At 43.6% G+C, this 25,011-nt stretch overlaps 1 long non-coding RNA gene across 3 annotated transcripts in view; it reads right to left on the bottom strand.

Annotated features, from left to right (window-relative positions):
- Positions 1-25,011, bottom strand: part of LOC110401768 — a 36,783-nt gene that overhangs the window by 3,722 nt on the left and 8,050 nt on the right. The window contains exons 2-6 of one of the 3 annotated variants that reach the window (XR_002440588.1): positions 16,737-16,896; positions 14,823-14,963; positions 11,289-11,395; positions 6,323-6,467; positions 3,007-3,170 (exon numbers count right to left, since the gene is read on the bottom strand). This is a non-coding gene — a long non-coding RNA (uncharacterized LOC110401768). Of the gene's footprint in view, positions 1-3,006; positions 3,171-6,322; positions 6,468-11,288; positions 11,396-14,822; positions 14,964-16,736; positions 18,351-25,011 lie in introns of those variants that run through there. The other 2 variants (XR_002440586.1, XR_002440589.1) reach the window with 2 other exon arrangements.

Here is a 25,011-nt window from a genome sequence, read left to right as displayed (position 1 = left end):
CGGCACAGATCACAAATGAATGGCTGCTGGTCTTGTAATACAGCTCTCTGTGGTCCTGCTTATAAAAGAGCCCTATCCTCATTGGGCTGGGCTGCTCCCTGGCACTTTGGCTACGTCTGCAGAGACTAAAGCCGTGCAGGATGAGTCTAAAAGACAGCTTTCTCCATTTTCCCTTCTCACCCAACTCTGTCCAGTCACTCCCACTACTGTCCCTACTCCCAGCCACAATCTGGCTGACAGTACACCAGATAGCAGGCGGGATGAGCTCTGCTGCTGCACACCAGTGCAGTAATTTTAGCAGAGCGGCTGGGCTAGCGCCGGGCACAGGGCAGTGCACGCTGTTCCCAGGCTGGCGGTGCAGCACAGCCACTCTGTGCTCTTCAAGCTTTCCATTCTTCTTCACTTTTATCTTACCCCTCCTGATCAGCCCCAGCTCCCTACGTGCCGATGCAGGGTGCGAAGACTGACACAGATTTTCCAAAGCCCCCGGCTAGTTCTGGGACCCGCACACAGGGCTCCGCCAGCTCCTGCCCTGGCAGGCCAGCCAGGCAGCTGCAGCAGCTCCCCCAGAGATGGAGAGAACAATAAGAAATACCAAATCTGCCGCAGGAATGCGGGAGATACCGTGGCGGGGGGCCCTGATGAGTCTGGGCAGGATTTGCTCATGGCTTGGCAGATGCCCAGAGGTTGCCACTCGAGCAGCCCTGTCGGTAGGCTGGGCTGGTGGGGGGGATGCTTTGGGGGGCCCTGCCCCACCGCAGCCCCCATTGGGCACTCAACACCAGATGGCAGCCGGACACCGCTGCACAGGCATGCTGAAAACAGCTCCGGGAGCAAAGCGGCTCCTCTCAGTCTCCTAATTAATCACATCTGTGGATCCTGTTTTGAAAGGCAGATTCGCACAGATGCGGTGCTACACGAGTTATTTACAGCTGAGCTGGTAGCTTGCTTTGAGCTGCGTCACTTGTGTACGTGCAGCTAAACACTGCTAGGGCACGAGGAAAAACCAGTCTTCCATTGCAATGAAAACACGCGGAACTGTGAACTAAAAGCTCTTCTCAGGGTTCACGTGACTTACCTTACCTTACCGCACAATGGCAACACGAGCGAGAAGCAGGGGGCTGACTGACAAGGCAGCCGGCTGCGCCAGCCATCAGCCCAGCAGGACCCAGCCTCACCCCTGTGCACAGCCACAACCCTGAGTTACACAGGTGACTGAAACTAGGTCTGTGACCACAGCTGCAAAGGGCCAGTGTTTACTTTGAGAGTCATACAGTTGCTCTGTTGGGTAACATTTTCCCTCAACAACTTACGAACTTTAATCTGATTTTGAAATGTAGAGGAGGCTAAGTTGGATTACACTGGTTTAACTGCTCATGTCACAAACTCTTGAGCAGGGAGACTGGAGGCTTTTTCCTCCAGAAACCTTTTGTTGGCCCCAAATCCTTGTTTCTTCTTAGCTCAGACACCAAAAGGGGGAGGTTCAGCTTCCAAAAATAAATCAAAGACACCACGATGCCTGCAGGGTATTTGTTTCTCTGTAGGAACGCAGACCTGGTGGTTTAGTTTAAGAGAGACCAGGCTAACTCTCACATTTTCTACATTCCTTGTTTTCCTGATATATCAAGATCGACAGGTTTGAACTGTTGTTTTAATGAAAACCTACTACTCTTGAGAGGGTTTCCTGTTTTAGAAAGATGATCTTTCAGAGCTACAAAATTCCAAGTCATCTGACTTGGTATCACCTTTGTCAGGTCCCTTAACCTCCTTCTGCCTCAACTGCTCGCTGATGAAATGTGATGGATATTTATCTATTAAAAAAGCACGAAGACTAAGAAGTGCCTTCAAAACACTGCTGTTCCTACAAAGAGAGACAGCAATGCCATGGTAAGCTGAAATTGTACCTACAAGGCACAAATTGCAGATGGCTCTGTGAGCCCTCGGGGGAGGGCCGTTCAGATCAGAGCAACTCTGCACAAGCACAGTCTCCAGGCACCCCATCTGCCACCCGCTCAGGAAACCTTCAGCCCCTCCGCCTTCATGCCTAATTCCTGGTGGCCTGCAAACCTCCTCTAAGCTCTTGGGTAACAACCATGAATTGAAGCAGCCTTTAGATTTCTAATTACCTAGAGCTACATCACCACGTAGCTAGCCCTAAAGTGTCACAAAAACGTAAAAAAAAAACCCATAAAGTCACTCTGCATTTGAGCCAAGCCCTCTTTCATCATCTCTGATTCAGGCTGCTGACTCAATCCCAGGTAAGTTCTCCCCTCCCTTGGGCACCTGGAGTCCAGAAACATCCTGGTAAACCCAAACAGGACTGACCTTGACTCTCTGGACTGTTTTCAGAGCTTAAAACTCTACAAACCAGAGCAACAAGTTTTGCAGGTGGGTGCAAATACCTTGCTGAAGGCTAGAGTACATGTGTTCAACTTGCAAGTGCAACAGCCGTCCCCAAATATGTTTTCATTCTTGGAAACTGACCATCAGCTCCCACGTTAGTATATTCTGCAACCTACAATGTTATTTTTCACTGTTTTTTTCTTGTCTGCTAAAAGCAATTTAGGATTTTCCAACTGTTCTAACAATTTAGAAGCTCTGCTATGTAAAAACACTTTCTTGTGTTACAGAAGTTATTCTGAATTGTAAAATGCATTACAAAGGGGACGGAGTTAGTCCCCTCATACATTGCTTGGGCTGTTCTGCTGGCAGAAAACGACCACTGGCAGCTCTGCAAGGCATGGAAAAAAGACTTATCGCCCAGACACTGGAAACACAGTCAAAGCTGCCTTAGCTGGGCAAACAGGCACTGATTTCTCAGCCTAGTCTCTAGAGGTACAGGTCTGCTGACGTCAAGGCTGTCATTATTGCAGGGCTCACAGCCCTTGAAATGTTTTATTTGTGAGCTGTGGTCCAGCCTGCAGCATAGAACAGCTCCTCTAGTGCTTCTGATAGGGACAGCTGGGACACAAGAACATCGCGTGCCCGTTACATGTTCCCACTCACCTGCTCCAGCTGTGCAGCCGAATGTTTTAGGGAATCTCTGCAATACGCTCTTTGAGAAGCCAGTTCCTCTCCTGTTTGATTCAGAAATCTTCATGGAATATTGCTGCTTCCTGTCTGAACTCCTCTTCTAAGGCCAGGTTTTCTTCCTCTCATGCCAAACTACTCTGTTAAAAAAAAAAAAAAAAACACCAAAAAAAAAAACAAAAGACAGCAAAGTTCAGGAAAGCACTCATTTGATGTGAAAAAGCTCATAGGTTCAACAGAAGGGAGAATGCACAGTGCTCAGGATTCCATGACCTTTAGGAAAATAGAAAAGCCACCAATGATTTTCAAAGCTAGACTTTCTCCCATCATTTCTATCCGGCTATTGTGTTCTGGGAGCCCGGAAAATTCCTGTTATGAGGGAATGTTTGCAGATAATTTTTTCCCCCCACCCCGTTGCATACATTATCTTTTCTCTCCTACGTCTTTAGAAAACAAAGCATTCCTCTTATCCCTTTGCAGTTCAGGTATATTAAGCACTTTATAAGCTGTTCACGGAGCAGTGCTCGAGGGCAGGGGTAACTGTGCTTGTTGGTGGTTTCTTTTTGTGTGCAGGGAGGGGAGAGAAACAGACATAACTTGCTGGAAGCCTTGGAGCAGAGCCAGCAGCTCTGCTGACCATCGCTGCAGTGGTGCATGCCAGCAGCAGGACAGCACCTCGCTGCTCCAGAGAGCAGCTTCCCTTTCTGGTGCAGTAGCACCAAGCTGCATGCAGGTTTGTTTCCTGTTTCCCCGTGCTGCGCAATGCAGACACCCCCCACAGGTCCCAAAGTTGCAGGATAAAAAAAACTCATCCTTCTTCCTGGCCCAGATCCTGAACGGACATATGCACATGCTTAGTGCTGACCACGTGAGTAGCAACGCTGATCTCCATGGAGCAATCCACATGCTCGATGTGGGAGCAAGGGAGAGAAGGACACTGGGTTTTTCGGCTGCCTGCTTTACATACCACGGGCAGAGATCCCACTCAGGAGAGAGCCGTGCAGCAGCATGCTGCTCAACGATCTAGCTGCTTTTATTTCCATCACCTGTGGCCCTGTTGAAACCTGCTATGAGTTAGCTGGGACATTATGCCCCAGATGGGTCCAAACAACAGGTCTTGCTGCAGACTGTCTGTATTCAGTGGGATGATTTAGTTACTGCTTTCCTCCCACCCCGTCTTCTTCCTTATTCCCACTAGTGACATGTTGGCTGCAGAGAAAAGTTATTCATGCTCTAGAAATGTAATATTTACTCAAAACAATTTTTATTTGGCTTGGCTTCTTCCCAGTGCCATAAAGTGATAGCCAACCCCAAGTGCTTACATAGACAACATGTGCATCTGAGTCACATTGATTATCCTAGTTATAAAAAGCACACAATCTTGTTGTTTGGTGCAATGGGATGGGACTGAAGGCATCAGCACGTCTTGAGCATAGCCTGTCTCTGGAATCTGCAGAAATTTGCCATGCTCCAAATTTAGAACTTGTGGGTGGAAGCTCAGGCAGGAGCCAACTTCTTATACCATTACATCATAGGAATTGAAGGCTTTGTGCCAAAGGATCCAAGGAAATTAATAAAGAGCAGAGGCTGTCCAGCTGTTTGAATTTAGAGTCACGGCAGAGGGGTAATTATTAATAAAAGTGGCTTCATTTGGAGCATGGTAATCTCAGTGCTTAAATTGAACATATCCCCTCTTTACTGAAGCTTATTCTTCTACAGAAATTTGTAAAGATAATAGCTAGGAATTAACATCTGTAAGAGATAGGCCTAGCAAGCTGAGATCACTCTAGACAGAGGACACGCTTCAGCAACAGCTTTCCAGCTAAGTAATGCTAAGTGAGAGTATACATTTGCCAGTGGCATCACTGCTCCCCTGGCTGCAGGAGGTGGCTGGAACGTGGCATGCATTTTTCCAGATAAAACACACATCTCAAATGGACACCAATCAAAGCGGTATCCAGCTAATTTGAAGAGCAATTCAATTTGTTTGACCTCTGTGTGCCGGGGCAGCCAGCATAAGCTCAACTGTTGCAGCCTCCTAGGAGCTGCTGGTAAAGCAGCAGGGCCCATTCCTGAGGGAGGGCTGAGCTGACCTCCAGCCCAGCTGGGAGATGCTGCACATGCCTGCAGCCCCAGACCAACAGAGCACAGCTGTGGGTCAGGTCAGGGCAGCGCCGATGCTGGGAGCGGGCCACCGCTTGCGCACACAGAGGCTACGCTTACTGACTATAGAGTATAGGTCTGCTAAATGCTGCTTTCTCAAAAGCACAGCACACACAACAGGCACCTTTCCAGCTCCTCAAGTCCCCAGCAGAATACACCTTAGAGAAAGCAAAACCTCAGCCTTCACATGGAACAGGGTCATGGGGTCTAGGTGCTGCAACTCTGCATGCTGAGGGCTGAACTCAGCAGCGCCACCAAACAGCCAGGAGAATACAGCTTCAGAAAAGGGGCTCCTCTGATGTTTAAATCACAGAAATGATGGTATGCAGCTCCAGAGCTCACATTCTGCTCAAGGGTGCACAAGAGCTATGAGTAATTAAGCATTCAGCTCTGGGTAACCTGGGAATCTCTCCCTCTTTCTGTGCTACAGATAAACTGAGGCAGGAAGCAACTATACATTTCTCCACAAAAGTGTGAGAATCAGCAAATCAAACAATAGAATACCTGAAGAGATGCTCCTGCCCCTACAGATACGCCACGTGATGCTTACATACACACTGCCTGCAGCAGCACGTACCAAACAGCCTTGCACGCCCATGCCTCACCGGCAGCCATCACAGCAAAGACCTCTTCAGCTCCCAACACCCACTGAACGTATGGCATCCTTCTCTCCAGAGAAAGCAGATTAAAAAAAAAAAAAATAGATCACTTCAGTCAGGTGGCCACAGGGTCACAGTTGCCATGATGAGAAGACAATGTGCCACTGGGGAAAGGAAAAGGAAAGATAGAAGAAATCAGGTCATTCTCCATTTTTTAATAGCAACGTTTCCACCTGTAACACAGGCATGTCTGTGCAGGGAGTGGTATGAGACTTAAGGCTGCTCTGGATTCACCAGGCTCTGTTACTAGATAAACTTCCTGTGTTTTACCTAGAAAATAACGACACCAACCATGTGTTCTTGTCAAGGAAACCACTGGGACACCCTAGATCTGTTCAAGGTTTAAAGCTATATATCTTTCTCTCAGTACGTAGCTAATAATGCTCACCAGGTATTTCCCATGGTACGATCTGTAGAACTTGAAACACTCCAATGCTCTTGCACATAACAAAAGAGGAAAGGCTACTTACTTCCTACTTGGGTGTCCCAATGTATGTTTAGTCCAAGGAGTGAAGTTGCCATTTCACCTGCAGTCTCATGCTGTCACTTCACAGCTTTCCAGTGAATGCTCTACCTTGCATGACAGAGAGTCTGCAACCACATGCCACTGGCCCTCTGATAGATAGAAGGTGGAAGAAAAAGAAGTCAGTTAAATGAGAAGCCTTAGTACACCATCAAGCCCCCCAGAAGCTGGGGAATACCTGCCTGTCAGAGCCAGACAGCAGATACTGATCACCCTCAGCTATTCCTTTCAGATACTGCAGGATAGTGACCTCACTTCCAGAAGCGCCGCATTAGACAAATAATTGTAATGAGCAAGTGATTCTATGGAAAAAGATGAAACGCTTCAGCAGAACTGACTGCAGCTATAACCAGAGTACCTAATCCACGGCTAATCCCCAATTCTTTTTCCACTTAGGTCAGCAGAAATACCTCCCATCACATCTAGAGTCCTTAGAAATTCAGCAAGCATTTAAAAATCTGGAGACCTTGCCCATTCTTACAACCGGGCAAGAGTCAGATTTCCAAAACACTATTCAGACTGCACAGAACTTGGTTCCCAGAATTTCCTTTGTTTCCAGCAGACAATCCTGTATTTCACTGCTAGTTCTAGACGCAGCCAGCCATCATCCTATTTCAAAGTCATTCTCTTGGCCACCATCTTCCAACAAAAATAACAATAAATGTATTTGATCAGATAACTTAGCTTTTGCAATCACAAAGATAAGATCATGAGGACAACAACTAGAATAAGGACCAGTTTCCTTTTCTGGTATTTTTTGTAGCGTGTAAACCCAGCTCAATCTAGTAGCACAGAAATTAATGCAAACACATAAAACGTGGAGAATAGTTTCATGACAAAATGGATTGGTGGCTTGTTTTTACTTTCTTTCCAGGATATTATTGAAAGTCTAAAACCCTGAAATTAAGGAACTTTGCTGGTTCCTTGTTTCCCAGCAATTTCTTTAAAAGATGAGTCGTTCAGAAAGCATGGAAAGTATTAGAGTCATTGCTTTGATGTCTTTAATAGAAATTTGGGATGGATTTGAAAGAAATGAGTAAAGTGCTTTTATTTTCTTTTGGAATGGCAGTCTGACATGACTGGTGCCGTGACACTGCCATGAGCAACCCAACGGCAGTGCACACGCTAACCCAGAAGCAGGCTGAGGAACTCATCCTCCTAATCAAGTTTATAGTTGGATGCTAATGTTCAGAGAAAACAAACACTCATGTTTATTATAGCAGAATGAACAGAATGTACTACAGAGAATATGACTCACTTTTCCATAGGACATCTGTCTATTCTCTGTGTTTCAATAATGAAATATTGCACCTCTCACTTGTGGTTTGTAGCACAAAGTTTTAATGAGTTCATCCCAATGAGCTGTAGCCCTGTCACAAAAACTGACTGATTTGCCTTGTGAAAATAAGTGTGCCTTTTGACAGAACGCTCAGCACTAGGCCCTCCTCAACTAGCCCAAGAGGCTAGACTCTCTCACAGGTGGTTTTAGTCTTGACTGCATTTTGGAAGTGAAAATATGCAGTCAGCTTCAGCAAAACATTGGCTATTTTCCCTTGGGTGATAGGCTGTCCTGCTGCGTCCAAAGCACCCATCCTCCTTTGTACAGTTTGTCTTTTAAACCGGTTTAAAACCATTCCTTTCTGTAACAAAAGGGTTTATTTTAAAGCAGACTTCGTAAAAGAGACATTTAAAAAAAATGATCACATTTCTATTTCAAAACATTAAAAAAAAAGCTGTCTATTATCTCACAGGAAATTCTGATTAAAGCTTTCTTGCGAAAAGTAGGTGTCCTTATAAGACCCTCCCAAAAGAAATTCAAATGACGGGCAGAAGAGGAAAACAGAATTTAAGTAAACAAGTGAGAAGAGCCAGGGAAAACAAGAGCAATGAGGACAGTCTCAGGTGGCTGACTTGGCAGAGCAAGGCGTGAAGGAAGGAAGAGGCTGCGGGACAATGAACCACTGGCGTTTACAGTAGTCAAGGATTCTCCAGAGTTTGTGACTTTAACCACAAATTGCTTCACAGTACTGTACGCTCCCTTTCTTTCACTTCCAGCCTGTCATGTGGGTAAACCCCCCTCGAGCAGAGGGTGGCTGCAGGTGCATGGGTGATGTCTGTCAGGGATGGTGCTGGTGGAGAGAGGAGGACCTGCAGAGGGGGTATTTCACTGGCTCTTCAACTCACAGGAGTCACGATGAGAAAAGACGGCTTTCAAGTCAGGCCCCTGGCTGGTGAGTAACAAGTTAAGGGCTGAGGGATTGCTCTGTGGCATAGACAGAGCTAGTCACATCTAAAGAAAAAAAACCTGAAGCCTGTGGAGGCCTTCAAGTGCCAGAAGAGAATGACAAGATGGTAGAAATGGTGAATTTGTCACTTTCCAGTGGTAAATCCAGGAGAGCAGAGGATCCGCCAGCAAAGAGATGGATGTAAGCTGGCACGGCATGACACAGATTAACTTGTTGCGTGGCTTTTTACTAAGCATCGTTAGTTACTGCTAAAAACACATTTGATTCATGGTTGTAGAGGAGATTAACCTTGGCAAAGACTCTGCAAGTTAGAAAAACCACTCGAAGTGAAGAAATTATATATTCCCCAAGTTACAGATTGCTCAGGTTTAGCTCATCCCTATGGGAATTTTAAGCGTGGCTCTGAAAATGCATGGTTTCAAAGTTCTTAAGTACCCTCTCGCAGCCTGAAATGTTAGCTGCAATAATGGAGAAACTGAATGACAGAAAAACAAACCCTAAAACAGTTGTCATTAACATCAGGAAGGTTTGGGGTTGTGAAGGTGTTATCCTGTGGTTTTCTGTGTTGTCATAAGAAGTGTAGAATGGATGAACAATGCTGCGCATGGCATCACTTTCCCAAGGGCTAACTGTACAACCGTTTCTCCAAACTGCTGTATTTCACCATTGGTGCAGTTCATTAAAAAAATCCTTATACAGCTGGGAATTATAAAGCTCTGCAAAAGCCTGTGATGCCAAGGAACTTCATTTGGAGGCACACCTACGTTTCTAGTGCTTTGGAAGCTATCCTTTTCCAAAATACTTTCTATAGATGCTAAAGTGAGGACAAATCTGGCTGCAGTCCATTCTCTATGAGGGATTATATCTTAAAGGGACATTCCCTCTCTTACTTTAAAACTTCTAATTCTTCACATGTTTCTTGTTTAAAAAAGACAAAACATAACCAAAAAAAAAAAACCCACAATAACAAAAAAACCCACAACCCAACAACCCTCGTGCCTATTTCAGTGTCTTAACAGTATAAATTTAAACATTCCATTGTAAGCTAAGATTATCTTGCCTCTTGCCCACTGAGACGTGTGGGTTTGGCTTTATAAGACTCCGTAACTGGCCTGCTTGAACCCAGTCCAGTAAGTTTTCATCTAAATTGATTAGGACTTGGAACATATTTTCTTGGACAAATTGTGTTCTAATGAATAGAACACTCCCTCACAGCTGTCCTGCCAGAAAGCCAAGATTTTTTCTGTCTAGAAATCATCCCAAAGTGACCCTTAGATAAAGTTCAGAATCCATTTTCATTTTTTAATTAAGGAAAGGTTTGCTTAATTCCATTCCATACATTTCAGTGCTAGGCAGCTGATACATGATTCCCCCAAAATATGTTATGTTAAAGAATTTGGTTGTGATGTCAGATCTGCCACAGACAATGCATTTCTAACCACACTGTTCGTATTATCTGCAGAGCACGAAGATAGCTTCAGCAGTGGGAGAAGTCTCTAGATGGCACACAGAACAAACTCAAGGTTGGCTCTATTCTCTGCACAGCAGATTTCAGTATTACCGAAGCCACACACAGGCACAAGGGATTTCCACAATGCTCTTTCCCAGGGATGCTGCTTCCCTGTAGGCCTTCTCCCACTCAGTAACTAACTGCATAAGATTGCCCTCAAGTCCAAGGGTAGACTGGCTGGGAAATTCTGTCATTAATTAACAGTGGCCAAATGAAGAGGCCATTTCCCCTCCATAAGGGGCCCTGGACACTGTTCTAATTGCAAGGCATGAGCTTTCCCCTGTCAGGATGAACGCCGCCTTTCTTTTTAGCACTTTGCTCCACAGTTCTTCTCCCAAATGCCCCAGCTTGAAACCTCATTAAGCAATTGCTTTATGATCGGCTCATCTGGAATTTTTCTTCTATGACCATTCCCATGGTACACAAGAAGGACTTAATTCCATCCAGAATACCCATCGTTCATCCACAATTACATTGTTTTGCTCATCTTTTAACAAGAGTATTTCTAGGAACCAGAAGTACACTTCGAGGCAAGCCGAGATCCTTTCTAACCTTGCAAAAGAAGATCTGACCCATATACTTATGTGGCAGTAACACCTTCACGATGCTTTCAGGATTTCGCTGACGCATAGTACTCAGAAAACAGCGGTATTCATTTACAATATTTCTAAGGAAAAGGTCTTTCAAGGGAACATGACTTCTCAACTCTTTAAACACCATTTATACTATTAATAAAGACAGGAAACTAAAGCTGAATTTCTTCTACTCTAATTTTGTGTGGAATTTGACTCCTTCAACTGCTAACTATACTTGCAGAAGAAATAAGCAGATCATGACAAATTGCTTTGCTACAAAAGTATTGTGGTATTGCTTGCGGAGAACAGGTCATAGGACAACAAGAAGAATGGGAAGTTACCTCTGCTTTCAAAAGACAGACTCTGCATGCTCACACTTGCAAGATACATGGTGCTACGGAAATTTGCCAGCAATCCCGTAGAGAAAAATGATAGTTGCTGCAATTATTCTCCAGTACCTTCATGTAAGGCTGGTCCAATGAAATCAGAAAATTACTCAGAGTGGATGATTAGATAAAATGGGCCTCGCCTAAGCTTATGCTATTCTCACAGCCAGTTTCAGATAGAAAAAAAATCACATACCTCATTTGCTGCCCTTGCCATCTTTGCTTGTGGACTAAGAAAACCGCCAGCCATTGCTTTGAGCTTGTGTTTCTTTTCTGCATGCTCTCAAACTGGCTCAGTGGAACCTAAACATAACAACAGAGAATGAAGAGAAACAAGAATGCTGACACTGTTGTACTGTATTCTGCAGCCTGCTATTGTTGGAAAATGTGGTTATAATGGGCAGATTATACAAGGTTAAATCCTTCTGAAAGCATACAAAGAAACTGTGATACAATCATACTCAAAGTAGTTATCCTTATATATAACCATGGACTAAGCACCCAGTGGACAGCAGCAAGCAAAGTTACGGGCCCAAGGCAAAACAATGACCAACTGCCAAGAAACATCCTCCTTAGTCTTTGTTAGAATTTCTAAAGTCATTGTGCAGTTCAATTAAGTTTGTAACACAGAGATGAGAAAGTGGAAAAAAATGCGAAGACATAGGAGGACGAAATGTTAAAGCATTGGAAGATGTCACCTCCTCTGTGAAATGCTTACACTGTGAAAATAAAAAGAGAAGAAAGAACAAGTCATTTCAGGATAGGTCTAGAAGGAGAGATAAGACCAGAAGATTACAATCTTCTGGTAGTCTTCCACACAACCTCTTTATTTGCATTCTACATGATGCAGTCTGATTTTGAATGCAAATCAAAAGGGAACTAAACGGAGAACAGACAAGAAGATGAACAGCAACTGAAGAACCCGTGGGATTTTAGGACACTGTGGCACTCTGAACACCCTAAAGCTTGGTCCATATGTTCCCAGAAAACAGCAGCAAAATTCATAGCACTGATCAAGCCTAACTCATCACAGAATGATCAACTCAGATCAGGGACCTAAGTGGGATAAGCAAGCAGAAAAGAGAAAGGGAGAGCATAAGCAAAGTCAACCCGTGTGACCATCCATGTGCTACCAAGTCAATCACAGGCTTTACGCATCTCTGCACTCTCAGCTTCCCCCTGTTTATCTGTTTTGCAGTGCTGAACGTGTGAGTCATTTTGTGAAACTGTATAAAGCTTTTAAGGAGAGACAGCCAAAAATGTTTAGAGAGAGACAGGCAACCTATTTCTTGAGCTGAAGAAGAGATTTCAGGCCAGATCTCAGATATCACATCCAGGTTAAGTCCCCCTTGCACCATTCCAGAAGAGAAGAGGACTTCAAGCTGTCTCTCGTAGCAGCTGGGAATTTCCTTTTTCTGGGGAGACCCGCAAGTGGCATCAGGCCAGACAAAGCTAGATTCATGCTGCCTGCTCTCCATCAACAGTGGGTTCTCCCTGGCTGTCAAGCCACAAGGACAACTGGCATTTAGTCCCCTGGGGAAAATCCAGGGCTGGCTGCAATTGCACAAATCACATGAGCATTTAACTTCACATAAGGGTCACGGCAGAGAGATAGCTCTTGCCTCCTTGTTTCCAGCTGCTTTGGTGGACATCAAAACCAGAGAGAGAGGTGATCTACTACAATCGGGGGCTGCCAGAATTTTTGCCCCTCTTTCAGTAACCAGAGGACTCTGCCCTAGCTTGTGCTTTATTGCACATGTGGCTGCCCTCATCTTGCTGCATGACTCAAAGGCTGGCATGCACAAGTCCCCCTTGCGTGTGGGCAGACAGGTAAAAGACAAGTCTCTGACAGCAAGACTAGACATATCATCACCTTTAACTCTAAAATACCCAGCAATGAACTGGCACCCATTTCACGGAAGTTATGTGGATTGCAATTGTTTTGGAGCAGCCCTGGCTCAACACTCTACTTGCTTGCTGAATTTTCACTGTGCTCAAAAGACAGTTTTGTCTAGAGACTTGGTCTCAGGAAGAAAAAAAAAAGGCGCTGAACACCAACTACAAGTGCAGTTAGCATTTTGCAAGATCTTGTTAGGGACTGCAGATTTGTACCCTCTGTGGTTAAACTGATGGACAAATGGGTTACAGGAAAGGCATATTTGAACTCTCTGTGTAGCCAGTATATAGCACTGTAGGGAATGAGCCAAGATGTCAACTGAGGAAGCAAAACAGAGAAGCAAGAGAGATGGGGAGTGAAGTAGAAAGCTTAGAATTATGGATGCGAATTAATGAACCAGCAGTACTGGAAATGGGAACAAGCTGTCAGAACTTCATCTCTTACAAGGGACAAAGAAAAAAAAACCTCAATTTCTGATGCTCTTGATGGAAACAGAGTTATGCAAGACTGATACTGTTCACACTGATTTAATTAAGGCTCTGTCAGCACTGTCAAGCTTAATTCGCCTGGTATTTCACATTTATAAAAGTCAGCTATAAAAACGTGCTCTGCACTAAAAATCAGCATTCTATAAATGGTCCCAGTCCTAGAAGGGTCATCTTTTTGGCACAAGCAGACTCTTGAGAGTATCCCACTTATGTGCTAAGATATCTCTATCTAACTGAAAAGATTACAAGCTTGTACTGCATTCCTTGCCCACACAGCCCTCTCCTTGCAGTTTATGGGAATCTGTGGTGTCCAAAGAACGCAGAGTCAAGCTTCCTGGCAGCATCCCATCAAGGAAATTATTTCACAGAATTAATCCCCAATTCTGACACTTCTCATCATGTTAGATTCAAATCTCTGCATTTGCTGAGCCATGATGAGTGTGGAAAGGCAAGCACTAGACAACAGACTTGTACCACTTGTGAACATTTTTGGTCTCTGGGCTGGTTAGCGACAGAAGCAGTTCTCAATGTGGAGAAACAAGCTCATCTGGATGCCAGCAGCAGTCCATGGGCAGAACATGGCACAAACACCCGAAACACGTAAATGTGACACTTAAGGATGTGGGTGAGTGGGCATGTTAGTGATGGGTTGATGGTTGGACTAGATGATCTTAGAGGTCTTTTCCAACTTTAGCAATTCTGTGATTCTAAACCTCAGCTACTATCATGTACAGCCCTGTCCAGAAAGACTACAGCACCTCCAATACTGACACCTGCAGCTGTAGGATATGCCCTTCATCTAGCCTTAATGGGGAGCAAGTATACACCAGCTAGGAGTCACCAGTAAAATCAGTAAGGTTTCAAGTGGGCTACTTCGGGAAATATTGTAGATATGATTCAAATAGAGGCAGTAAAATTAAGACCAATGAGAACAAGCACTCAACATTCCCAGAAAATCCCATGTTCTGCAATTGTTATTGCTTCATCAGCGACAGGAAAGAGCTGTGTTTGAAAATAGAAATTCACTTAATTGTATTTCCCTTAAGGCACAGAAAATAAGATTCCATGAAGTGGTATCAACTGTTCAACAATAACACGCTATCCTGACTGAAAACTGGGTGAGGAATTTGCACTGTGTTCTCGCAAAACGTAATTCCTAGCCCAGTTTCCTCCACCTTCTTGAGATAACCAGGCAGATTTCAGCTCAATGATTACTCAGATTACGTGGGTTGGTCAACGTGTAACAGATGCCCAGCTTCCCACATTTCTCTTTAATGGAGGCTGATGGTTCTACTTCAAGGCTTTAGATGCACAGAAGTATTAAAGGAGTTAGTTGCTTCAATACCTTTGTAGATAGGATTGTTCTCTGCAATGAAGTCTGAGGTTTCAGAGTCTGTGTCAGCCCAGGTGAGGCCAGCTATGCACAGGATTCACATCCTTGTCACTCTTGGGTCATGGGGCACACAGCAATATAATTCTCAGTACACTGAAAGAAGGGAAAAAAGGAATATCAAAAGACATAGGAAAATGATGGCCTATACCTCTTTCTGATTACATAAAAAGTGTTAAGAACCATCAGCCATGCATTTACATGTGAAATATTATGTTTCTGAAAGTTGTCATAAACACGGCTCACACCACAGGGATGGCCATGCATTCCAAGTTTGTGTAGCAGGAAGAGTATTTCCTAGGGAATAAGGTCAAAATACTAGTATTCAACTGAGTCAGTATAGGCCAAATTAATAAAGTTACTACTCCATCATTGACTTCCATACATGAAATCTGAGAAAGTGGTTGTATCAACAGCACATCAATCCACAGCACTGGTGAGAGAAGCAAAAAAAAAAAAAAAACGAAAATCTTCAGTTTCAGAGTTCCGTTCAGCCTTGGCACAGAAAGGTTAACTTTTGTTTAAGTAATGCTTCTGAATAGATAACGTTAATTAAATGTTTGCATTCAAATCTTATTACAGAGTGCAATAAGTCTGCTTTCTATACAAACACTGTGTGTCCGTTATGGAACAGAAAGCTGGGGGTGCAGACACTAATGAGTAATCCCACGGATGTTTTTAAAACTAAAAGCAAAGAAAAGGGAACGTTTGCCATCTCCAGACCACGTGTGCATCTGCCTCTAAGTTTCTTCTCATTCACTAAGTATTTGCAAAAGATCCACTTTTGTTGCTCAAAACTTTTTTAAGCCCAAGAATGACACGGTCAAGTGGACGCAAATTATGCTTGGTAAAAACAGAAATCTTGTAGCAGCACTGGGTAAGTCAAATGCAAAATTAGCCCTGATGTGAAGCGCAGCAGCTAAATCATCCATTCAGAAGGGAAACGCTGACAGTCCCTTAACTGTAGCGGTACTAGTTGCAATACTGTGAGGTGTGCAAGTTGGCTTTGTTAAGCAGACACCATGGAGCTATTAATTCAGTCCACAAGCCTAACAGGAAGTTTATTAAACTTGTATATTGCTGGACATAGCACCTGGCTGCTGTGTTTCATACTGGAATGCAGAATTGGACAGTCAAATTCTGTACTGACGTAATGCACTGCCATGAGGAGGATTTCTCTTCAAGCCTAAGACCTCTTTCTCTGACCCTGGGACCACATTGGATGTTGTGCATCCTGACAGGAATGCTTCATTTTGCTCTTGAGCAACCACTTCTGAGCAAGCCAGGAGCAGAATCCAGCTCTTCTTGGCTGGAAGAATTGGGATGTCCCAAAATGGAGCTTTTTAACAGATGAGTGAAAAAGCAGAGAGCCCAAAGGACTGTCCCTCTCCAAAGAAAATCATACGAATCAACACGCAAAAATTCCTTTTCATAAGTAAGTTAGACTTTCTAAGATGGTGAAACAGCTGTGTGCTGTTGGGCTTAGCTCCTCTCCAGCATACCCCTAGATATCAATTTGACTGTCTCAGCAAGGCCCCACAGGACAGAGCAAGGCTTCCGCGTCTGCCTTTGGCAGATGTTGAACCAAGTCGATTTTAAAACTTGCCCTAGTTTTCTTGTCGAACATCAGTTCAGCTGGACAACTGCTCCTTGCAGCAGACCTTCCTGCCACCCCACCTCCTTCCCTCCCTATAAGCAGGACACCTATCCTCTGTTGGGCTTGGTGGGGCTGTGGCTTCCTCCCCTGCCAATGCAGTCAGTTGCAGCTACCACAGCTGATGGGGACACACTGCTGCCACCAATATGCTCTCTCCGGCAGACTGGAAAGCCACAAATACGGATCTGCTTTCTACTCAGGATGACTCTTACCTCCCTCTGGGATTAGAGGCCCTGGCTCAGGCTGCTGTTAGTGGTGCTCAAGATGACAGCTGGGGGCACAGCATTTTAAACATCTGAAGGTTCCACAGGGAAGAAAGCAGTGGCCATCACCAAGCTTTTTGGACTTCACTTGCTGAAACACCGAGTCTCCCTGAAAATGCATCAGAGAGAACATGAGAATTCTGAATAATTTCTGTGGCTTCTCATTTCCATGCAAGGAGCTGCTTGGAGTGACTGTTCCCTACTTATCAATGTAAGTTATGGGATAGAACTGTTTATTCCCCTACTTTACTTGTATACCAGAAATAATGAAAATTTAAAAATCAATCCCATACAATTTCTCCTCAATCTGACGAAAGTTTTCTCTTGCATTTAAAATTTTGTTGAATTTAGCCACTGCACATCTATTTCAAGAAATGACTCATTTTTAGCTGAAATAGAAAATACACAGGGTGATTTACAGCAGGCCAACTGGACTCAAACTGTTCACACAGCGTAATCAGATTTTAAATACTAAACATTTTAAAAAATTAGCATAAGTAGAGTAGAAAAGTCAGATGACAAATACAACATCAGAGCACTGTAACATTTAACAACTACAAAAATCCCCTTCCCTGACACTTCGCTCTTCAGAGCAGCTTGCACAAGGTAATGTAAAGATTAAAATAAAGGAATTTTTCAAAATACGAATAAAAGCACACTCATCCAAAGCATGTGAATCTTTTTGGCCTATTCTGAACAGAGAAACTAATTGCTGTGAACATCTCAAGCAGCCTGGTTATCTCTGGAAATGGAAAATTATACCTTTAAACTTCTAGATTAATACAGGAATAGGCAACTCCCAGCAGATGGGCAGGCATGCGAATATGACAGCCATCCCCCCAACATCCCTTTCATGACATGGTCCTAACAAAATTTTAATTATTCAGCCTGCTTTGACACCTTGTCTGCTTGCTTACCTTTAGTTATCACCAAACCTCAGCATCACCTCCACAAAGTACCACAAAGCATCACAAAACATGGGGTGGCAAGGACCCCAGGATGTCACTGAGCCCAATCTCCTGCTCAAAGGAGCATCTTCAGCTGCTGTCCTGCTCACCAGGAAGTTTAGGTATAAAAACCACAGCAATATTCAAACTACAATCCTGCCTGAATTGGTGAGCGCTCCAGGGACCATTTAAACATTCAGAGCACTCAAGAATTGTCTCCTCCGTAGAATACAGTGGGGAACAGGGGCCCTCAGCTGCACAGAAGTAACTATTGTTTCATCAAGCCTCTAAACACTGTGAATTTTTACAAACTGTAAAAATGATCAGATTCCAAGCTTTGAGGGGAATGAAAAGCTAACTACATACCATAATTAAATTTTCTTTGGACTTGACTATCTGTACCTGAAAGCTGGGGTTGAAAACATTTGGTACAAAGCAGGGAGCATGCTTGCTTATTTAAACCAGCTTCCAGCATTTTCACTCAAAGTAAGTGCACAACAGATAATTCAGTGTAACAGTGATTACCTGTTGTACAGCACTGGGGAGGCTGAACCTTGAGTACTGTGTTCAGTTCTGGGACAAGATTGATTTGCAAGAAAGACATCAAAAGCCCTGGAGTGTGTTCAGAGAAGGGCAGTGAAGCTGTGAGGGGTCTGGAGCACAAGTCTTATGAGGAGCGGCTGAGGAAACTGAGATTTTTCAGTCTGGAGAAGAGGAGGCTCAGGGGTGACCTTATTGTTCTGTACAACTACCTGAAGGGAGGCTGTGGTGATGTGAGGGTTGGCCTCTTCTCCCATGTAACTAGCGACAGGACGAGAGGGAACAGCCTTAAGTTGCACCTGGGGAGATTCATGTTGGACGTTAGGAAATAGTTCTTCCCTGAGACAGTGGTCAGGGACGGGCTGCTCAGGGAGCTGGTGGAATCATCAACCCTGGAGGTATTCAAGAAACGTTTAGATGTTGTACTGAGGGGCAAAGTTTAGTGGGAAATATTGGTGACAGGTGGATGGTTGGACTGGATGATCTCAGAGGTCTTTTCCATCCTTGGTGATTCTATGATTCTGCCTTTTTCCGCAATACTTGCTTGTCTGTTTCCTTTCAAGATAATTAACACTCAACTATAGGTAACCTATGCTGAGGATAGGAGTTGATAGGGTAAGACTGCAAAAGACACTGTTCTTGATCTGTTCATCCAACTGCTCAGATTCTCTATGGAAGAAGAACTGGTACATATTATATTAATAGTTCTCAACGTGTTCCTCTCGTCACTTCAATAGGACAGCCAAAGAAGACAGATGCCCCCTAAACAGCCACAGGGAGTCTAGGTGCTAAGGAACAGACTGACGTTAGCACACTCTCATTTCACTCTAATGTTTTTGCCACAAAGACCCATGCATTAAGTTCATATGCATAGTGGAAAGACTTTTGCAGTAAAAATTCAGATATTGCCTTCAAGTTCATCAGAAGTCACTAAAGTGTCTATTTCTCACTGCTAGGTACATGTCTGCTAGAACTGGAAAACTTCCTAGGAAAATGCAACTCTTTAGCAGAGAAGTCAGTACTTGTCAGACCACGCAGAGACCTCACTTTTCAGGAAGACGTTTATGCCTTTCTCACAACTCCTATGGCATTGCACATGCCTGCAACTACACGCCCCAGAACCAGCTTTTAGTCTAAAAAGGCAAAATATTTTTTTCCAAGTTTGAACTTTAGCTTTATTTTGAAACCTTCCCCTCTTTTCCTGACTAATGAAGCTCAAGAAGGAACACCTCCCTCAGGCCAAAAGCACAGAAGATCCTTGTGATAATCTGCCAAGATTTTAACAAGGGCGTCCTCAGGAACTCAAAGCTGCACATCAGTGAAATGTGTCCCATATATTAATAATACTTGAACTTCTCTCAACATGCTCAGACACAGTCTTGATGCCAACCCACAGGTCCTGAAGGCAGAATGACAGCATCCACACAGGCTATCAACCTGAAACACGAGTGTTCATATTTTTGGCTAATCCCCTCAAGTACTTGGTATGTTGGAATCCCTTTCCCCAAGACCATAAAACCACTTATTTTAATCTGAAAGAAAAGAGCTGCAATGCTGGCATTAATTGTGAGAACCGTCACTTGTTTATTACCACAGCACTATTGGTATATAGCGAACATATCAGATTCACAAATGAAATATTTTTTTAAAGGAAATGGCTCAGACACATGCAAAACCTAAGTATGAACAGTTTTGGGGTGTAGGTGGGGTTAATTCATAATATGTCTTGAGAGCATTTATCTACACTGCCAGGAGTTAGGCCAGTGGGTTTGGACCCTGCTCCTCCTCCCTGTCCCTGTTCTAAGACAACTCAAGGAATGCTGAATCTCTTTACCCTGTGTTACAGAAGTATCAGCCTCTTTCAAAATACTGTACTAACATTCAAGTTGTAGGAGTGCTGACTGCAGAAAGTGATTTAAATCCTGCAGTCAGAATCTAAGACAGAAGCCACTATGACAACTTGTGAGATTAAGAACGTCTTGATTTGGATACAACTCTTTAAATTACTTAATCAGAAAGAATATCGTGGTCAATGAGGACGTAAAACAATTATAACCAGGCCAATTTTACACTGGTCTTATTGGAATATGTTGCAATAAGACTCTTCATGCATTCCGTACATTTCCAAAATGATGAAACCAGAGGATAGAAGAATTGAAACTGAAAACCCAGGCTGTTCATTTCACCTAGTTCCTATACCTCAGCAAATCAAAGCCAAAACAAAATCCTAAAACTTCCCCACACTTTCTTCTCCATGCTCCCAAGGAAGGGCAAGAAGAACCCTTTAGTGTCATTATAAGACTACCACTTTGCATTACTTCCTCATCTCAGGTTTGGTAAGAAAATATAATGGTAACCCTCCATGTGCCTGGAAAAGAAAACTGACATAAGAACTTGAAGAAAATACCAACAAAACTGAGAGAAAGAACAGCAAGAAAGCAAGTTTAGTATTACAGATTAGTTGCCAAGCAGAGGCAGATCTTTCCTTGCTGACATGATACAGACTTCACTCTTGGGCTAGGTGTGCTGTACAGCAAAGAGCTGGGATCCCCCCCAGCTGCTCCACTAGTCTCTGTCTGGTTAATCTCTACCAGAAACACGCTTGCCAGCCCTCTCCCTCTTCCAACCATCGTAAGCATCGAGGTTAAAGATCACAATCTGAAAACAAAACATGCTGAAAGACTTGTCTTCTCTCAAAGTGAGAAGGAAGCATGTCTAACTGTTCAGACTGCATGCTTTTCAGTATGAGTGTGCTGGATTATCAGAGCTTATATGACAGCTTTCATCAGGGGATCACACAACACAGTGCCAACAAGCAACATGTTAACCCATAAGGCAGGGATAAATCAAGATTTTCTGTATCTCACTGAGCAGGAGAGTGAAGAGCTGAAAATGTAATGATTCACATAGTGTCACACAGAAGCAAGAAGTGCCGAAGGAAGCCTCCAACCAAAGTAACATGCATGCATAGAAAAAAGCCCAAATTCCACAGCTGTTCTAATTATCATGGGATCACTAACCCTAAGACTTCAACAGGTCAAATAGGCCAAGGTATAACCCAAGAATATAATTTTTTCAAAATCATGTAACCATTACGTGACCTTGACAAAAAGTTGAGGGGGTTCTTCTGGACTTCTAGGGGTGGAGGGAAAAAAAGAAAAAGGAAGCAAGTCCCAGGTAAGCATACAGTGGTACATCATTCACTCCAGCCTCGCTCCATTCCACTTGGAAACAGAATCAGTACTTCTCTGTGCAGGCACTTACATATATACTCTATAGATATATAACTCATATACACTTCTCTGTTCCAGAATGACAGTAACTTTTGCCCTGGGCACAGTATGAGCAAAATCTCACATTACAGGATAATTATCCTGCCACAGTCATGCAATAAAATAGCAGTTACTCCAGCACACATTTGGAGCATGTCATTTAGGAATAGGCAGAACCTGGAGCTGAAGATGCTGTGGGGCAGACATCCAGACACAGGACCTTTAGACACAATGTACCCCCCTTACCACAGAACAGTGCAGCCTCCTGAACAGCAGCATTACCCTTTATTTCTAGGCCATAAAGGAGGAGTGAGGGAGATGCAAGTGCAGGTTTTGATGTTGGTTCTAGGAATTTAACAAGATAAAAGCCATGGCTGTATAACAGTGCCAAACAAAAATAAGCTAGGCATCCCACAAAGTCATCCAACACATCTATTAACACTCCTAGTAAGTGACAGCTTCCACCTTTTGCAGCCACCAACACCAGTAAATGTCATGAATCTAGTCATTCAACATTTCAGTGAAGAGTAAAGGGGATTAGAGTCTTTTCAAGGAACAAAAGGTCATGAAATCTGAACCCACCACAGATACTTCTCATAACTCTAAACTTGACAAGGTGTGCTTACAGATCCAGCAAGGAACCTTCATCAAAGCTCTGGAGAAGCTTATGGGAACTGCAGTCCTCCTATTTGGAGCAGACACACTTCTTGGGAGATTAATTCTTCTTAAAACAGAAATTGCTTAAAACATTTTAAATTATGTAAGTATAAAACCAGCAGGCGCTATGGCACTGTGCAGAAGACCACATTCTCACTCATTTCCCAATAGGTTTCAAGATTACAGCCAAGAGCACACAGAGGCCAAAAAGATGCCTCCCATAAACTTGCAAGAATCCTTCTTGCTTTTTTAAACCTGAAAAGACCTTTGGTTCTGCAGTCTGGAGTTCTCAGAAATGTGAATATGCAAAGAAAAAAAAAATCCCTAGAGAGCTACCCTTATTAGCAACCTGCTTCTCCCTCTTTAAAGTTGGTTCGGCTAGAAACTCTGAATCTCAGCCCCAGGAAATTATGAGTATGAAATCGTAACGCCCAAACAGGCACAGCCAGAGGTTCCAGTGATTTCACCCAGTCAGATCTCAAGTTACAGAAGTTAGATCTGGATTTCTAAGTGCCATCACCAAACCTCCAAATCCTGAGGTATCTTCAAGGACTAGACCCAAATCTCATGACCTTCAACTTCTTCCATTAGCATGGATGCATGAACATTTAAAGGATAAAATGTTGCTCCCAGTCCACTTGTGTGACAAAACGCACACATGCTTTAAAGGTCAGAGTCTGGGAGTTCATTCTGTGCTTTTATCATACTTTAGGAGACAGGGGTGGATGGAAGACAAACTGCTGCCAATAGAAACATTGTTTCTTATTCACAAGGACATGCAGCAGCAAAACCAAAATTACTCAAAACAAATAGCACTGAAATTACTCAGGTCAAGGACAGTGGAGCCAAGAACACCCAAGAAGGGTGGTACACAGGTACCTTACATCATCTTGACATTTTAAAGGGACTTTTTTTGGGGTTTAACTTCGATGCTTTCATGAAAAAAAGTCAGTTATGTGACAAAATTCTCTACCTTTTCTCCTACTCTTGAATTCCTTGAATGGTCACTCAGTATCACTGAAAACAGAGAGATGCTCTTCCCACAGAGGGAGCTCCACAAAACCTGGAGAAACCTGGTTGCTGGAGAAATACACAGTAAGAGCTGCTTGTAGCAGGTGCACGTGCAACCACTGCATCAACACAGTGGGCTTCATCCACCCATCACACAAATAAAGAACTGAGCTTGAATGCTGAAACAAACCACTGAGTTTTACGTTAGCCCAAGCATAGCTTTGCCTCTTCCATTGACAACGAAGTTCAAACAACACAAATGCTGCAGATGGGCAAGCAAGTTTCACATGAACATACCAAGCAATCATGCAGAAATGACCCCCAAGGTGAGGTCCCAAATCTTTACTGGCCAGGTTTTCAGTGAACCTCTGGCTGGAGTCACCAGGTACCTTCTTACATCACCCACTCAGCCACTTTGTCCCTGCCCCTTGCTGGGGCACAGGCAACAGTTTCCATGGTGGTACCGGTGGGTTGTGTGACAACATGTTTGGGGCTGCTAGCCCCTCTCCAGCACCCCTGTGTTGCACGTCAGCAGGCCTCCAGCTGGGCAAGTACCGCTGCCCCTCTCCTAACAGTTTCCTGCAAAGCATTCACAAGTCAGCCAATTCACAAGCCCAGATTAGAAAGTGACACCAGTTAATATCACCTGATGGAATTGTTTAGCTAAGGATTCTTTTTTAAACACATGTTTATAACAGTCATTTTGACAGAATAATCACAGCACTTAGTGTTGGCTTTCATCTCCTCTCATGTGACTGACTAGCTTCTCCCATTTTCTAGTGCTCAGCTGCGATTGCTGTAGTGTTTCAGCTATCTGCGCTAGTGCTAGAAACAGGCTTGTGCCACCAAGCTTAGATCTGGATCAAAAATGCTGGGAGTCTAAGGAGTTCAGATCAGCAGGTTTTAATCACTCTGCCACGGTGAAGCTGACTTATCTCTGCAGCTGACTCTGCTACGTGCCTGCTGGCTGGGACAGAGGCAATCTGGGGCTTAAAACGGACAAGTCTGATTAGGCATCAGTCTCATCTCTAAATATATATACCTAGAGATATCTTTATTTAATGTATGCATATAGCTCTAAACACACTTAATATATTTAGATATATTTTTATACATACATGCAAATAGACAAAAGATTTTGAAAGTTTCCCTTCTCAATGGGGAAAAAAAAATCAGCTCGTTCTAGAAATACTACAAGCTGCCACAGGAGTCAGAAAGAAACAACTGCCTCCCTTGCCTTGTCGGTGAATGCACCGACAGATGCATTGAAGAAGTACTTCCCAGGCACCAGGTGGTGGTGGTACAGACTGGAGGCAAGCAGAGTGCTGCTGCCAGCAGCACCCCAGCCCAGCACAAAGCGGCCATGCCTCCACGCCCCAGTGCGAGGCAGCTGAACAATGGCTCCCATCATATGAAGGGAGCTGCACTGAGCAACATGGTGGGGAGAGGGGGGACATAATTTTAGTTCCCCATAGCATTTTGTCATTTTACATATTTTTGCATAAACCAGAATAAAACCTCATGGCTTTTTCCAGCTGCATTAGAGGTATAGTTAGGCATACAGATTTCCAGCAACACTCCTTTAGCTCACATTCTTGACAGTTTTCAAGAAAAACTGCCCAAACATGACTTGCCAATTTTTTATGGAATTTTGGCTTGAGTATTTTTTACCTACTTAATATAGATCACATTTATTATCATCATCAGTGGAAAATATTATCTTCTCAGATTTCCTTATATTGTAAGCTCTGGGAATATAATTAATTCATTCCACAGTTTTTACAAATATGTAAAACT

The sequence above is a fragment of the Numida meleagris genome, chromosome 6 (genome assembly GCF_002078875.1).
Source record: "Numida meleagris isolate 19003 breed g44 Domestic line chromosome 6, NumMel1.0, whole genome shotgun sequence".
NCBI lineage: Eukaryota > Metazoa > Chordata > Aves > Galliformes > Numididae > Numida > Numida meleagris.
This window is presented reverse-complemented; position numbering and strand designations above follow the sequence as displayed.